Source organism: Lactuca sativa, chromosome 4, assembly GCF_002870075.4.
Source record: "Lactuca sativa cultivar Salinas chromosome 4, Lsat_Salinas_v11, whole genome shotgun sequence".
NCBI classification, from domain to species: Eukaryota; Viridiplantae; Streptophyta; class Magnoliopsida; order Asterales; family Asteraceae; genus Lactuca; species Lactuca sativa.
In genome coordinates this window covers 207,385,132-207,400,243 of record NC_056626.2, presented here as the reverse complement: position 1 = coordinate 207,400,243, position 15,112 = coordinate 207,385,132, and the positions used below count along the sequence as shown (strand labels likewise).

At 43.1% G+C, this 15,112-nt stretch overlaps 1 non-coding gene across 1 annotated transcript; it reads left to right on the top strand.

The window, feature by feature from the left end:
• The first annotated feature begins 13,444 nt into the window (after positions 1-13,444).
• Positions 13,445-13,551, top strand: LOC111880614 (small nucleolar RNA R71). The gene has a single exon (XR_002846532.1). It is a non-coding gene; the product is annotated as a small nucleolar RNA R71 (small nucleolar RNA).
• The last annotated feature ends 1,561 nt before the right edge of the window (positions 13,552-15,112 follow it).

Genomic DNA, 15,112 nt, shown 5'->3' with positions numbered 1-15,112 from the left:
CATAGATGATCTATTCGACCAACTGCAAGGGGCGAACTATTTTTCCAAGATTGATCTGAGATCCGGATATCACCAGTTACGAGTGCTAGAGGAGGATGTGCCGAACACAGCCTTCCGAACTCGTTACGAACACTACGAGTTCGTGGTGATGCCAATCGGATTGACCAATGCGGCCGCAGTATTCATGGATCTGATGAATAGAGTATGCCGACCTTACTTGGATCAGTTCGTCATCGTTTTCATTGACGACATCCTGATCTACTCCCGAAGTAAGAAAGAGCACGGCAATCATCTACGACAAGTCCTAGAAACTTTACGAAAGGAGAAACTTTATGCGAAGTTCTCGAAATGTGAATTTTGGATCTGAAGAGTCGAATTCTTAGGACACGTGGTAAGCGAAGAGGGAATCCACGTGGACCCATCCAAAATAAAAGCCATTGAGAACTGGTCAGCACCCAAAACGCCTACAGAAATTCGTCAATTTCTAGGTCTCGCTGGCTACTACCGCAGGTTCATTCAGAACTTCTCCCGAATAGCGAAACCCCTTACAACCCTGACCCAGAAAGGCGTGGCCTTTGACTGGAAAGAGAAACAAGAGAGAGCGTTCCAAACGCTCAAACGAGCCTTGTGCACTGCACCAATACTATCCCTTCCCGAAGGGATAGAAGACTTCGTAGTCTATTGCGATGCATCCAATCAAGGACTCGGATGTGTTCTGATGCAGCGAGGTAAGGTCATCGCCTATGCCTCGAGACAGTTGAAGACACACGAGGTTAACTACATGACCCACGATCTTGAACTAGGAGCAGTAGTGTTTGCTCTGAAGATCTAGAGACATTACTTGTATGGAACGAAGAGCACTATCTTTACCGACCACAAGAGTTTACAACATATTTTCGATCAGAAGGAGCTCAACATGAGACAACGACGTTGGGTCGAGCTACTCAGTGATTACGAATGCGATATTCGTTATCATCCGGGTAAAGCCAACGTGGTAGCAGACGCCCTAAGTCGAAAGGAATATTCTGGTCGCAAAGTCAAGTCATTATCAATAACCATCCATTCACACTTGTCTAAGCAAATTCAGACGGCTCAACTTGAAGCCATGAAGCCTGAAAATGTGACGAGTGAATCCCTTAGAGGAATGGACAAGAATTTAGAAGCCAAGGGTGACGGAGCTTTATATTTCATGAACCGGATCTGGACACCTAAACACGGTGGTTTCCGAGACTTGGTCATGACCGAGGCGCACAACACTCGGGATTCCGTCCTCCCAGGTTCAGATAAGATGTATCTGGATCTTAAAAAGCTATAGTGGTGGCCTAATATGAAAGCAGAGATTGCTACCTTCGTAAGTAAATGCCTTACTTGCGCAAAGGTAAAGGTCGAGTACCAGAAGCCCTCTGGTTTATTGCAACAACTAGAGATCCCGGAATGGAAGTGGGAGCGGATCACTATGGATTTCATAACCAAGTTGCCCAAGACAACGGGTGGACTTGACACCATATGGGTCATCGTCGATAGATTGACCAAGTCTGCACACTTCCTTCCTATCAAAGAAACTGACAAGATGGAGAAACTTACGAGAACATACATTAGGGAAATCGTACGACTACATGGTGTACCTATATCCATTATCTCCGAAAGAGATAGTACGTTCACCTCAAGATTTTGGCAATCACTACAACATTCCCTAGGAACAAGGCTGGACATGAGCACAGCCTACCATCCACAGACCGACGGACAGAGTGAGAGGATCATCCAAACACTGGAAGATGTGTTGCGAGCCTGTGTGATTCATTTTGGGAAAGCATGGGATACTCATTTACCCCTTGTCGAATTTTCCTATAATAACAGTTATCACACGAGCATCAAGGCTGCTCCATTCGAAGCTCTCTACGGCCGAAAGTGCAGATCCCCTCTGTGCTGGGCTGAGGTGGGTGATACCCAATTAGCTAGGGGGCAAGCTTCCGACAGTACTCTCACCGGTCCGGAAATCATTCGGGAAACGACAGATAAAATCGTTCAGATCCGTGAACGATTGAAAGCCTCAAGAGACCGACAGAAGAGCTACGCCGATAAACGAAGAAAACCTTTGGAATTTCAGGTGGGAGACCGAGTCCTTCTCAAAGTCTCACCCTGGAAAGGCTTGATATGCTTCGGCAAGCGTGGGAAGCTTAATCCGAGGTACATAGGGCCTTTCGAGATTCTTGCAAGAGTCGGCCCCGTAGCTTACAAACTCGACCTACCCGACACACTTCGTAACGTACATTCTACATTCCACGTATCTAACTTGAAAAAGTGTCTGTCCGACGAGACTCTTGTAATCCCACTCGACGATATCGAGATCAACGAGAGCCTCAACTTCGTGGAAGAACCTGTAGAGATCATGGACCGTGAGGTCAAGCAGACGAAACAAAGCCGTATCCCTATCGTGAAGGTTCGCTGGAACGCCAAGCGAGGACCGGAATTCACTTGGGAACGCGAGGATCAGATGAAGCTGAAATACCCTCATCTTTTCGCTTAATTATTTGTAAATTCGTATTTGCTTAAATTCTAATTTCGCGACAAAATTCCTTCTAACGGGGGGATGATGTGACAACCCGAAATTTCCATTTGTAAGAACATTATCTATTCAATAGAAGCTAGCCCAGTTTCAGTGATTTTCATACTTTTCCGAACAAGTTGGTGTACATTAGGGTTTACGTTTAAGGAGATATCAGGAGAGTGGATGCTCCTGGTTTTGTGAAATTTGAGCATTCCAAGTTTCATAATGTTGCAATCCTATTCCCAGAATAAAAATATTTTCTGCCAAAATATTTCAGGACTATAAATAGATTTCTGAATTTAATTAATTCATTATTCACAATTCCAAATAGAGAAAAGCCATTTTCTCTCTCACGGATCTTCGGGTTTTCATCCCAGATTGTGAGTCTACTTTCCTAAATGTGTTTTATTACTTGTTTATCGCTTTATAACATCAATTACATGTCTAAACTGCAAGATCCGGGAGTTTACCGCCCAAGAACGTTCTTGGGGAGTAAACTCCAAAATGGAGCTTTAAGGCTACCTAGTCCCATTTCCTTGATAGACAACTAGTTAGGGACTTAATGTATGATCTTTAGAGACGAGAAAGCAATCAAGAACCACAAGATATAGGAGTTTACCGCCAAGGACATTTCTTGGGCCGTAAACCCCTTTTTAAGGGCTAAATGTGCCCTAAACCACCCCTAAAGCTTAAGGACATTTACCCTCTAATGCTTGTGGCTAATTTGGACACCAAAACACTTCAATATCATTAAGATTTAGGATTTTACGTCCAAGATATGCTCTTGGGCCGTAAACCCCTTTTCCAAGGGTAAAATGCATCCTAAACACCCCTAAGGCCTTAAGACTATTACCCTTGAATACATAGGACTTGAATGGGGAGTAAAAGACATCAAAACCATCCCTAAAATGGAGTTTATGGCCAAGGAACATCACTTGGGCCATAAACTCCAAGTGAAGGCACAAATGTGTGCCTCTTGTCCCCTTTAGCCTTAGATAAAAACATGGAAGCTATCCTACATGTGCTAAGGCCTGAAATGAATTAAAAACCAACACCCCATAGGCGTTTATGGCCGTAAAATCTAGGGGATATGGTCTTTAGGCCATAAACGCCCCTATGGAGCATTCTAGGGCCTTAAACTACTTCAAGGATTATTCCAACAAAGCTAGGAGTATTCTAGGATCAAGTTAGCACCTTAAAACACCCAAAACCACCAAGTGAGGAGTTCACGACCATAAACCCATGAGTTTACGACCGTAAACTCCAAAGGTGGGGTTTTTTGGGTGGTGAACTCTTATACAAAGTCATTTGGTGCTTCAAACCCTTTTGCCTTGTCCCGTATCGACTTAGATGCAACCCTTAGGACCTATAACATTTATACAAACTGTTTTCATGTTCCTAAGTGTCCCAACTTATTTTATTAAGTTATTATTTGGCTAATTAGTTATATATATGCTTATTATATGATAACTAGGCTCGTGCATGTAAACAAGTCTCCGTTTGCCACCTAGCACGGTATCCGACACTACAATTCAATCAGCTCACCACAAGTGAGTTCATACCCCTTTAATCAACCTTTGAAATGATTTTAAATGTTTTAAATACTTTATGGGGGGATACAAGTTAAATACTTATACTTATAGTTATTGCTTCAATCGCATGTGATTGCATTAATCACATGTGATTGCATTAATCACATGTGATTAATAACTAGGAAACCAATGATTTTATCACTGTTCAACCTGTTTATCAAACTATTTATCAAACTGTTTTACTTCAAAATGTTTTACAAGTTCTTTTACTTTCAAACTTATTTACAAACTGTGATTCAAATATATGTTCCTTATACTTAAACTGTTTTATCAAACTTATGCCTTCAAATTGTTTTATAGATTGACATCAAGTCGATCTTTTTCTTGAAATAATAATTATGTTTAAATGTCTTATAGAAACTTATTTATGCTTTTATATTATAAATTGCATGTCCATATATGTATAGATGTATAAATAATGTTTAAAGGGCTTAGGAAGGCCATCCGCCCTATTTCCTTTTCGCGCCTTGAGATGTGGTCTGGTGGGATTTCGGGTGACCATCCGAAGGTCGTTTCAATATTAATTATATATCAAATATACATATATAGACATAAAAGTACTTCCATATTCACACGTACTAGACACATCATTAGAAGGTTACCACCGGGGTAACACAGGATCATACTATTACAACTGCTAGTTCAATGAGTCAGTTCATTCATGAGTCCATATACAACTATACTACGAGAACATATACAACTAAACTAGGAGGAGAACATATACAACTATACTAGAACTAGAAACATTACATTACATATACAAGAATACGTTAACAATTGTGATCCATTGTATCGTAGCATGCCTTAAATGTCATGTCTCGAGTTGTAGCCAGAATTCTCTTGGAGGGAGAGCGTGATTTTGCGTATAGATTTATACTGGATTGACTATCCTACACCTTGCTGCTAGCTACAGCCGGACCTGCAGGTCTGCGGGTGCCAAACGTCATTCCTTTATTACGACCATTCGTATGTCGTTGTTACCAGTCGATAGCATGGTGCAATTTATCACATTTTACCTTAATATAAATCCGGTTTAAGGTAGTTAGTACAACAGTAGTTTCTATAAAACAAAACTACAGTACTACATTGATTTACCCATTACATATTTTTAGTGATAACCTCACTTCAACATTAAATGTACAAACTATACTTTATTAAAGGATAGTTACACTTGGTAAATTACACACTTTTACAACAATCGAGCATACAAAACAGTTGAGCCTTGGTAGAAGGCTACTTTAATAGAAAATATAGGTTTTTCTGAAGGATTCAAACTTTTACAAACACTCACATACATTTTACAAACATATACTTGAGACATGTTCAAACGATTTTGATAACAAACGCCGACACTAAAATACTTATGAACTCACCAGCTTAATGCTGATAAACTCTTTCAAAATAGCTTGTATTCTCAGGTCATCAGTAGACAGGTACCGAGGCCAGCTTTTGAGAAGATGGAGCGCATTCAAGACTCATCTCATATTATTTTGTTTTTCATATTTTGGTGTCTAAAACTGTACAGAACACTCTTGTATTAAAATTATATATTTAATGCAATGGATGATGTTGTTTGCTTATTTACATTTACTGTGTTGTGATACTTTACATGACGTCCTCCGCCCCAAAACGTTTCCGCCGTTGTTGGTTTTGGGGTGTGACAGATTGGTATCAGAGCATTGTTTATAGTGAATCAAGTATATCAACCCATAAAAGATATACTAAACTATAAACCCAAAAGGGATTAAAACAGTTTGACCAAGAGTCTATACTTTAAATATTAAAATATTTAATTAATTATACTAGTCTGCATTCATACTAAAATCAGTGTCACAATGACAAGAACAAAAGTATTACGATTGTTAAATATCACAAGTGAGCTCGGAGATGTATGGTCAGTCTTGGGAATGGCATAGCCTGATCAACTATGCTGGTCCTAGGAGTGATTAGCATATGCCCTAGAATGGTTGTGATATCTTAACAAGTCTAAAAACTTACCAACAATACCACAAGAAGATCAGTAGAACTCAAACTTAAAATACTATAGGTGTATTTTGTACTACTAGTTACACGTATACTATATTCTTATACCTCTCTTCTCGCGTAGATTTAAATGGTTGGATTGCATCACGGCGACCCGTACTTTCCAATTGAAGGCAATGTCGGGTGGATCGATGAAGAGCCCGAAGATGAGCATCCAATCCCTTTGGATGATCACCTCGCAGAAGGCTTTTCTGATGGATACGACTCCGAGACTGAAGTCAACAACCTACCGCTTGTAGGTCAAGCCCCGAACAACAACCCTCGACCAGCTTTTCCAGGTCCTTCTCCCTTGTGGGCAACCAACTTGAATCGCTGGAGTGATGAACAGGGTCAACCCTTACCCTACTTTGGGGACCGAACCTTTTACAACGTCAGCGATGGTGGCTCTGCTGACAGAGCTCTGCCTGTCATTATCCGCAGAATAGCTCGTAATGTCGAGCAAGGTCGAGCAGCCATCGACCGGGTCATGGAGATTGATGCCAACTCAGGTGTCAACACAGTCCGCATCCACCGTCTTGAAGAAGACATGGAACGGACCCGGAGAACTAACGAAACCCTACAGCAACAGCTGGCTGCCTCCCGTGCTGAAGTCTTAGAACTTCAAGCTCGTCAGAGAGCCCAGGATCGACACCTTCAAGAGGTGTTTCGCCAAGTGTCCGACCTCAGGGGTCGCCCGAGGAATTCCCATCGCCATTAGATGATGTCTAGTACATCTCTGTCTTTTGATTAGGGATTAGCCTTTAAACATCTGTGCTCTAAGTAGCGCTTGTCTGTAAAATATTCCTAACTTTCAGTACTCTAATTAGGAATCTAAGAACTGTCAAACTTATCCTTTTGGTATGATGTAAGACCTACTGTTAGGTCGATTTTCCTTGAACTTATTACATCAGTAATACCCGTACTATTGAAATCTATCTAATCTGTACACTTGTGTATTCCTACTAATATTTCTTATTGTGATTTCAAACACTCATTCAACTGTTGGGCTATGGTTAGTTAGTCCATGTGTCACTCTCACGTTGCTTACAAATTGATTCTTACCATCTTTCTTATCTTTATAAACTTATAGCTGAAAGATGCCTCCTCGCAAATCTCCCAGGAATAGGAATAATCCTGCACCTCCACCGCCTTCGGGCATCGATACTGCAGCCCTGAATGTTATTGTAGCTGCAGCAGTGGCAACTGCCATGGCTCAGTATCACTCATCCGATGCCAGCAGAGGTGGAACCCCTGTTGAATCTATTCCGATCGAAATCCCTGTGTGCTCGAGAGAGTGATCCTACAAGAATTTCACAAACTGCAAGCCGGAGCCTTTCTATGGCACCGGCGGAGTCATTGCCCTCTCGCAATGGTTCGAGAAGACTGAATCAGTCTAGGGTTAGATCTGATCCCAGCACAACGCGTTTTAAACCGTGAGGGCAGCAGATCCCATAAGAACTATGCAGTTAAGCGTGCTCGGGCGGGAGTAGTCCAGGATGGGTGACCCCCTGGGAAGTCCTCGTGCCCAGTGGCCCAAAGCGGACAATATTGTGATACGTGCCATAGGGGGTGTTACAGCACGGCCCTGACGGTCGTCTGTGATCCTCAAAGTTGCAGGGGCAAGTGCCATCACCCGTCCTGCTGAAAACAAACAGGGGAATTGGGCCTTCTTGTGGCCCCGCTGATTGCAGTGAAAACATATCAAGTCGGATCCCTGAGTGGTGGTAATAGTACAATCCCAGTTAAAATGACCAGTCCGACCACACTTTAAGCAGCCAGACTCACCGCCGCTACCACTCCTGCACGCGCCCCCGTGCGCCCTGCCACACTTCCTGCATCGGCTGCGGTCCTAATAATCCCTCGATCTCAAATCCGATCCCTTGGGCCTTTTGCCCGAACTCGCGGCTACCTGAACCTCATCCGGCTTCCTCTTCCGGATCTGCTCCAAATCAATTTCCCTCTCTCTGGCCCGAGAAATCATATCTTCCAGCGTCTTACAGCCGGACCTACTCACGAACTCCCTGATGTTAGCCCTCAACATCTAGTGATATCGGGCCTTCTTCATCTCCTCATCCGCGACATACTGTGGTACAAGAAGAGCCCTCTCCCTGAACTTGGCGGTCATCACCGCCACAGTCTCAGTGGTCTGCGTCAAATCCTGAAACTCCCATGCCAACTGTTGCACCTCAATAATTGGTGAAAACTCTACCCTGAACCTGGCCGAGAAATCGCTTCAAGTCATCGCGTCCAACGCGGCATCATCCCCAAGAGCATGACCAATCTCCTCCCACCAATCCCTCGCTCTGTCCTTCAGAAGACAGTAAGCGAGTCTGCCCTTGTCCTCCTCAGGACACCGGCTCGTACGGAATGCGTTGGCAACATCAGCCAACCATCTGCTACTAGCGATGGGGTCCCTAGCCCCATGATAATCTGGTGCCCCGCAAGCCCTGAACTCTTTAAATGTCAAGGTACGCGCTCCCATCAAAGCCATCATCTTGGTACGGAAGGCTCCCAGCCTCTCATTCAAAATCTCCAGTATACCCTCCTTGACCGTGCCAAAGATCACAGGAGTCTGATCTAGAATACTGCGCGTAACCTCCACTAATATCAATTCCCTCATTCGCTCCTCCAGCTGCTCGGCTCCTGAACCCGAGCGTGATCCCTCTCTGGCGCCTGGTCCGCTCACTGGCCTCTCTCTCAACGTCTCCATGCTGAAAATACAATACATCCTCTATCAGGATACTTATCACTGCTGCGAGACCAAACACACCCTACCAGGTTCCCGGTCTTGTCTCGGCCTTTCCCGAATCGAGTACGGATCCTCTGCTTTCAGTAGTACGGGTCCATACGACCTTCCACATCTATCCGTACTTTCCTCAGGAATTGCTTTGACTCCACCAGGTCCCTTATCCACTACTACTGCTCCCAGCACTATCTCATCCTAGGCTTGTCCTAGGGAAACCTCTGACTCACACCAAACCAGTCCCCAGCTGCTGAAGGACTCCTTGTGATGCCAATTAGCCATCACCTGAATACCATCACATGTGACGAGGATCAAATAATCCTTCAAGTAAAAGACTCGTCCCTACAACGGTTGGACTCAGACAAGAGCTGCGCAATAGGGCCAAATCCAGTACTCTGAGATTATTCAACCCTGATCACATGTGACGTGACGTATCCACCTAATGGCTAACTCCCATCACTCAGAATCCCACAATGCACAAAGCAAGCAGCATTCAGACAAGGGAAAATCTAACCATAACCTACTCAATAAATCATGTCCACATACCAAGAATCTGAACTAGCATGTAACACAAACTCATAAACTCAGGCATAACCTAAACAGGCTACCCTACTACTGTCTAATCAGCACTATCATGCAACTCAAAACACATATAATAGGAACATAAGGCATCCTCCCTAGATCCTCAGTCCTAATCTAGCATGTTGTTCTACTAACTAATAATCACAACATAAACTTGTATGGGTATTTTGGGGTACTTACTTGAGCTCGGCTGATTGCATGCACCACACCCTTTTCTCTTTTCAAAGTTTTTTTCTTTCTGAATTCTTTTTGCTTTTCTAAAACTGTTTCATTCTAAAAACTTCCTTTTTACAAAATTGTCTTTTCATTTTTGAAAGCTTTTTATCCGACCCCTTAGTTTGAGTTCAGGCACACCTGAGAGTATGCCCGAATCCCTCAAACCAAGGCTCTGATACCAACTTGTAACGTCCCAAAATTCAAGACTAAAAATTTCTTTTAATAAAACATTACTCTAAGTAAAATCATCAATCCAAAACATAATCAGAGTATTAATTTCGAAAACACATGTTCATTATCATAGTAAACATTCCCAGGTTGTCTAATCTATGGTGTGTGTCATGCGATCACCCCGAGCTCTTCCCACTGCTATCGGAAGTACCTGAAACCAAAGCTGAAAACCGTAAGCACGAAGCTTAGTGAGTTCCCCACCCTACCACATACCATGCATAACCACATACTACACATACTGGGCCACGCCTGCTATCCTGGGCCTCGCCCCCTACCTCGGGCCTCACCCGCTACAACGGCCCCACCGCCCCAGGCCCCGCCTGGCTTCGAGCCCCGCTCGGATACAGATCTGTTTCACTTAGGCCTCGCCTGTCACAGGGCCTTGCCGACTAATATATAATAACACATAAACATATCACTACACATAAGCTAAACACATACGAACGGATCCTGTCCTAAGGCCTCGCCAATCCTGGGCCTCGCCCTGGTCCTGCTACTGATGAGTCATGGAACCACGTCCATGCTCCTACTGATAATGAGGTACGGGCCTAGCCTACCCTCACTCCTTCCCTAACTCAGGCCTCGCCCCTGATCTGCTGCTAATGAGATGTGGAACACCGTCCACACTCTGTTATTGGTGAGTTACGGGACCTCGCCCACACTCACCTCCCTACCAGGCACATACAAGTATCACAAAGACAACAAGTATAAACTATCACATAAACCATTCCTTGGGCACCCGCCCGCTATCATTGGACCTCGTCCTGAATATCATACTAGCATATTGTGCCTAGGGCTAACCCCCGGGTCTTATACACATAACTACATGGGTCGGCATTGTGGTCATAGACCCATTCACACAAAAGGGAAACTCACCTACACTAGCTGAACTCGCTGATGATCCCACTAGCTGTTAACCGGCAACTCTCTGAACTCCTGCTCCACTAGCTCCCCGAGCTACCAAAATCAATACAACACTTAGTCTAACTGACCCCCGATAGTCAACCAAGTCAACTCTGGTCAAAGTCAAAGTCCTAGTCAAAGTCAACCTCCCAGGTCAACCCTACTCGCCAATTCAACCTACTGACTCGTCGAGTTCATAAGTTCAGAGTCCTTCCATTCGCGACTCGACTCGCCGAGTCAGTCCATGACTCGCCGAGTCTACCGATTTCCGAGTCCCGACCTGCCTGACTCACCGAGTCTCCACTCGACTCACTGATTCGAGTCTCAACTCGAAGGGTTTGGAGTTTCACGACCTGACTCGCCGAGTCCAAGACAACCTTCAACAGACTCGCCGAGTTGTTCTTCAAACTCGCCGAGTTCCTGACCAACTTCATCCGACTCGACGAGTTGTTCATCCCACTCGTCGAGTTCCTCCTAATCTTCATGCTACTCGTCGGGTCCACTCAAAGGACTCGCCGATTCCATTCAGATCTACATACATGCAGGGGACTTTTGAGTCATGCATGGACTCCAAACTGTAGATCTACCCTTCCCAAGCCTATTCCTCATGTAAAGTTGCAAACTTTACGTGTAGAGAAGGAGATCTAGGCTAAATACACCATAAACTAGGGTTTAAGGCAATGAGGCTCCAAAATCAACTCAAGGGCAGATACTTTATGCTTCACAAGGCCAAAATATGCTTAGATCCGAAGTAGCAACTTCAAATCTGGCTTCTAACTCAAATGGATACTAATCATGGCTAAAAAGCCCCAAAACTCACACATAGATCTAGGTGCAAAGGAGTCCAAGAACTAGTTTATTACCTCTAAATGTTCAGAAGTATCTTCCCAATCCCAGATCTATAGCCCCCTTCTTGCACTTTCAAGATCCTTCTTCCTTCTCCAAGCTTTAATGCACTCTTCAAGGCAATAATTGGCTCAACAATGGATATGGCGGCTAGGGTTTGGTATTCTGGGTTAGAGAGGTGGTAAAGGAACCCTAGGGAAGAGAATGAGGCGCTTAAATAGGCTCCAGGTCCCGAATTTAGGGTTTTCCTCGTACAGACCAGACTCGCCGAGTCTCCTTGGCCGACTCGCCGAGTCGGTCACTTATTCCTCGACCCGGATCCCACTCGGACTCGCCGAGTTCCTCCTTGGACTCGACGAGTCGTCCCTTAAAATTAGGGTTTTCTTTCCTTTCTTAGCCTTCCTGACTTTGGGTGTTATAGTTTAGCTTCTTAAAGAAAGAATATGACATGAGGTTCACACTTGGCCCCGAATCGGCTAATGCATAGCTAGTGGCTAAATTCCCGAATTGGCAAGGAATGGTTAGGCTACCCGGATCACCCATCTTCTTTGGCAGTTTGTTTAACATTGTGGTTGAACAGTTCTAATTTAGGACCACCTTTGATGCTTCCTCCATCTTCTTTCTATTTGTGAGAAGTTCTTTTAGGAACTTGGCATATTTTGGCATTTGTGCGACTGCTTCAATGAAAGGGATGTTGATTTGCAAGGCCTTTATGTGCTCCAGGAACTTTTGGTAGTCTTCATTTTGCTTCTCTTTTCGAGCTCGGCCCGGGAATGGTAATGGTGGCTTATATGGCTCATCTTTTGATTTATTTTTCTCATCAGGTATGGAACTCGTCGAGTTTTTGTCTAGAACTCGACGAGTTTTTTCTACTGTTTGCGATTCCGGGTTTTCTTGATCCTTTTCTTGTACCTCCTTTGGATCTTTACTTGGGATTGGAGTCAGGGGTGTGACTATCTTCCCACTCCTTGTTATCACTATGTTAATGTGTGTGCCCTTTGGATTTTTCTCAGTATCACTCGGGAGTCCGCCCGGTTTTCTTTCGTTGAATTGTTTGGCAAGTTGCCCGAGTTGTTTTTCAATATTTAATATTGAAGCTTGTTGATTCCGGAGCAGAGATTGTTGATCCATCATCATTGCTTGGTGCTCCTTCATCATCTTTTGTTGATCACTAATGGCCGCATCGGACTCGTCATGCCTTTCTTCGGAAGCACTAACAAATCGGGCTAACATAGCTTCAAGATCGTCTTCTTCTCTTGTACTGGTTCTTCTTTTTAATAAAATCCATGTGTCTTTTGCCTAAACCTCTCCTCCTTTACCCTTTTGTACTAATTGTAGGGAAGCCACTCCTTCTTAGGCTTTCGCCAATCATCTTCAAATCTATCGCCACTTGAGTAACAAACTTGTGCCTTCCTGTTGCCGTTCTCATCAAGATCGCAATCCTTAGTAAGATGGGGACCGCTACAATTGTCACAACTCACCCTAATGGCATGGATGGATTGGTCCATCTTTGTCATCCTACGATCCATACTTTCGAGTTTGGCCATCATTGCCGCCATGTCATCGGAAACTGAGTTAACCACGCCTCTAGTTGTATCGTTCCATGGATTATGGTACTCCCTTGAATGTTTGGAGAATTCTTCTACCAATGTTTTAATGACGGCTGGTGCTTTCTTCGTGAGGGGTCCTTGGGAATCGAGTAATTGCCTAGTTGTGACGTTCACACCATCATAAAAAATGGAAACCTCTTGTTGCACGTTTAGGTCGTTTTGAGGGCAATTTCTTATCAACCCCTTGTATCTCTCCCACCCCTCATAGAGTGATTCTCCTGGCAATTGCTCAAAGTTGGCAATCGCTTTCTTCAATTTTGCAATCATGGAAGGTGGACAAAACTGGTCAATGAACTCTTCGCGCATCTTTTACCATGTTGTAATGGATCCGGGGGTAAAGATTTCAACCATTCCTTCGCGGCTCCTTTGAATGTAACCAGTAACATCCGAAGCAAAACGGTATCGCGAGATACATTTTGCATGTGGAAATAGTCAGCAATGTCCGTAACTTCTTCAATATGCTTATAAGCATCTTCATGCTCCTTCCCATAGAATGGAACGTCTTTTAGTTGTGCAAGTATGTGACCGTTCAACTTAAAGTTGGCGGTAGCTGGGATTGCTGGTTGCACGAGTCCTGGCCCGGTACCATCTCTTATGCTCTTCTTGTAGTCTCCCATTGGTATGTCGGCGATGTCGGCCTTGTTGTCTTCTTGCTCGGAATTGCTTTCTTCACCAAACGTGGGTGTGTCGGATTCATAACCTTCTACCTTATCATTGTGGATTTTGTTGAGATCTTCAGGTTCTTCGATTGTTTTTCCCCTTTTTTTGGCCAATAATCAACTCCGGATCTTCTACGGGTGGCACTAGTGTAGAACTAGAGCCTCGGGTCATAAAAATCTGAAACAAAACAGAAAAACAAGAGTAAAACGAACAAAAACGATGAAGTAACGAAACTGAAAACAAAAGAAACTCGTCGGGTTCAATAAATAACTCGACGAGTTTAATGCAAAAAGACAGAAAACAAGAAAATTAAAAATTAAAAACAGGTAACTTTATGCGAGAAAGATCTAACATAAAGGATTGATAATATTAGCAAATAAGATAACTATTAGAACCGTTCCCCGGCAACGGGGCCAAAAACTTGATGTGTGTGAAACAAACTAGTTTAATCCTAACAAACTCAAATTTAAACAAACACACGCAGGCAGTGTACCTATCGATAGAAGTTTAGTTTAAGCAAGTAAGGTATCGAACATAGGGAACGGCAACAGCTAAGGTTAATACTAATATTATCTAAATAAAAGAATTAATAAAATATGGGGGTTTTCTCTAGTTTTGCAAGACTAGAAACTTAAACAAGCACTTTAAAACTCAAACAAATACAATTAACAACTAAGAAGAACAAGAAAGGACAACTAGATTCAATGATAAAAGAGACTTCTGTTCAGATTCAATTTACTTATTCCTATGGTTTTTCGTGGTAAGTGCAATGAATTAATATGTCAATGGTCACCAATTCCTAATGTGATTGGGTTCATGTTCATTATTACCAATCCTTTAGTAGACAAGTTAGTTTAAACAGTGATCAAGTGATTAAATTAACAAGTTTCCTAGTGTTTAGTTCGTCTCAAGTGAGACTTATAATAATAATTAATCAAAGTTGTTTAATTCAATCAATTCATGTATGGTTGTTCATCACACATGCTTACACATTGATTTACATTTTTCCTAGTTGACCCTAGTTTCATATTCACTATTCCTAGACTTACAATCTTGTTTTCACAAAACTATAAGAATCAAGTAATCAAGAAGATATTCATGCAACTCAATCACATATTTGTTAACTGAAAACATTTATCATCAATACATAAGGATCTTA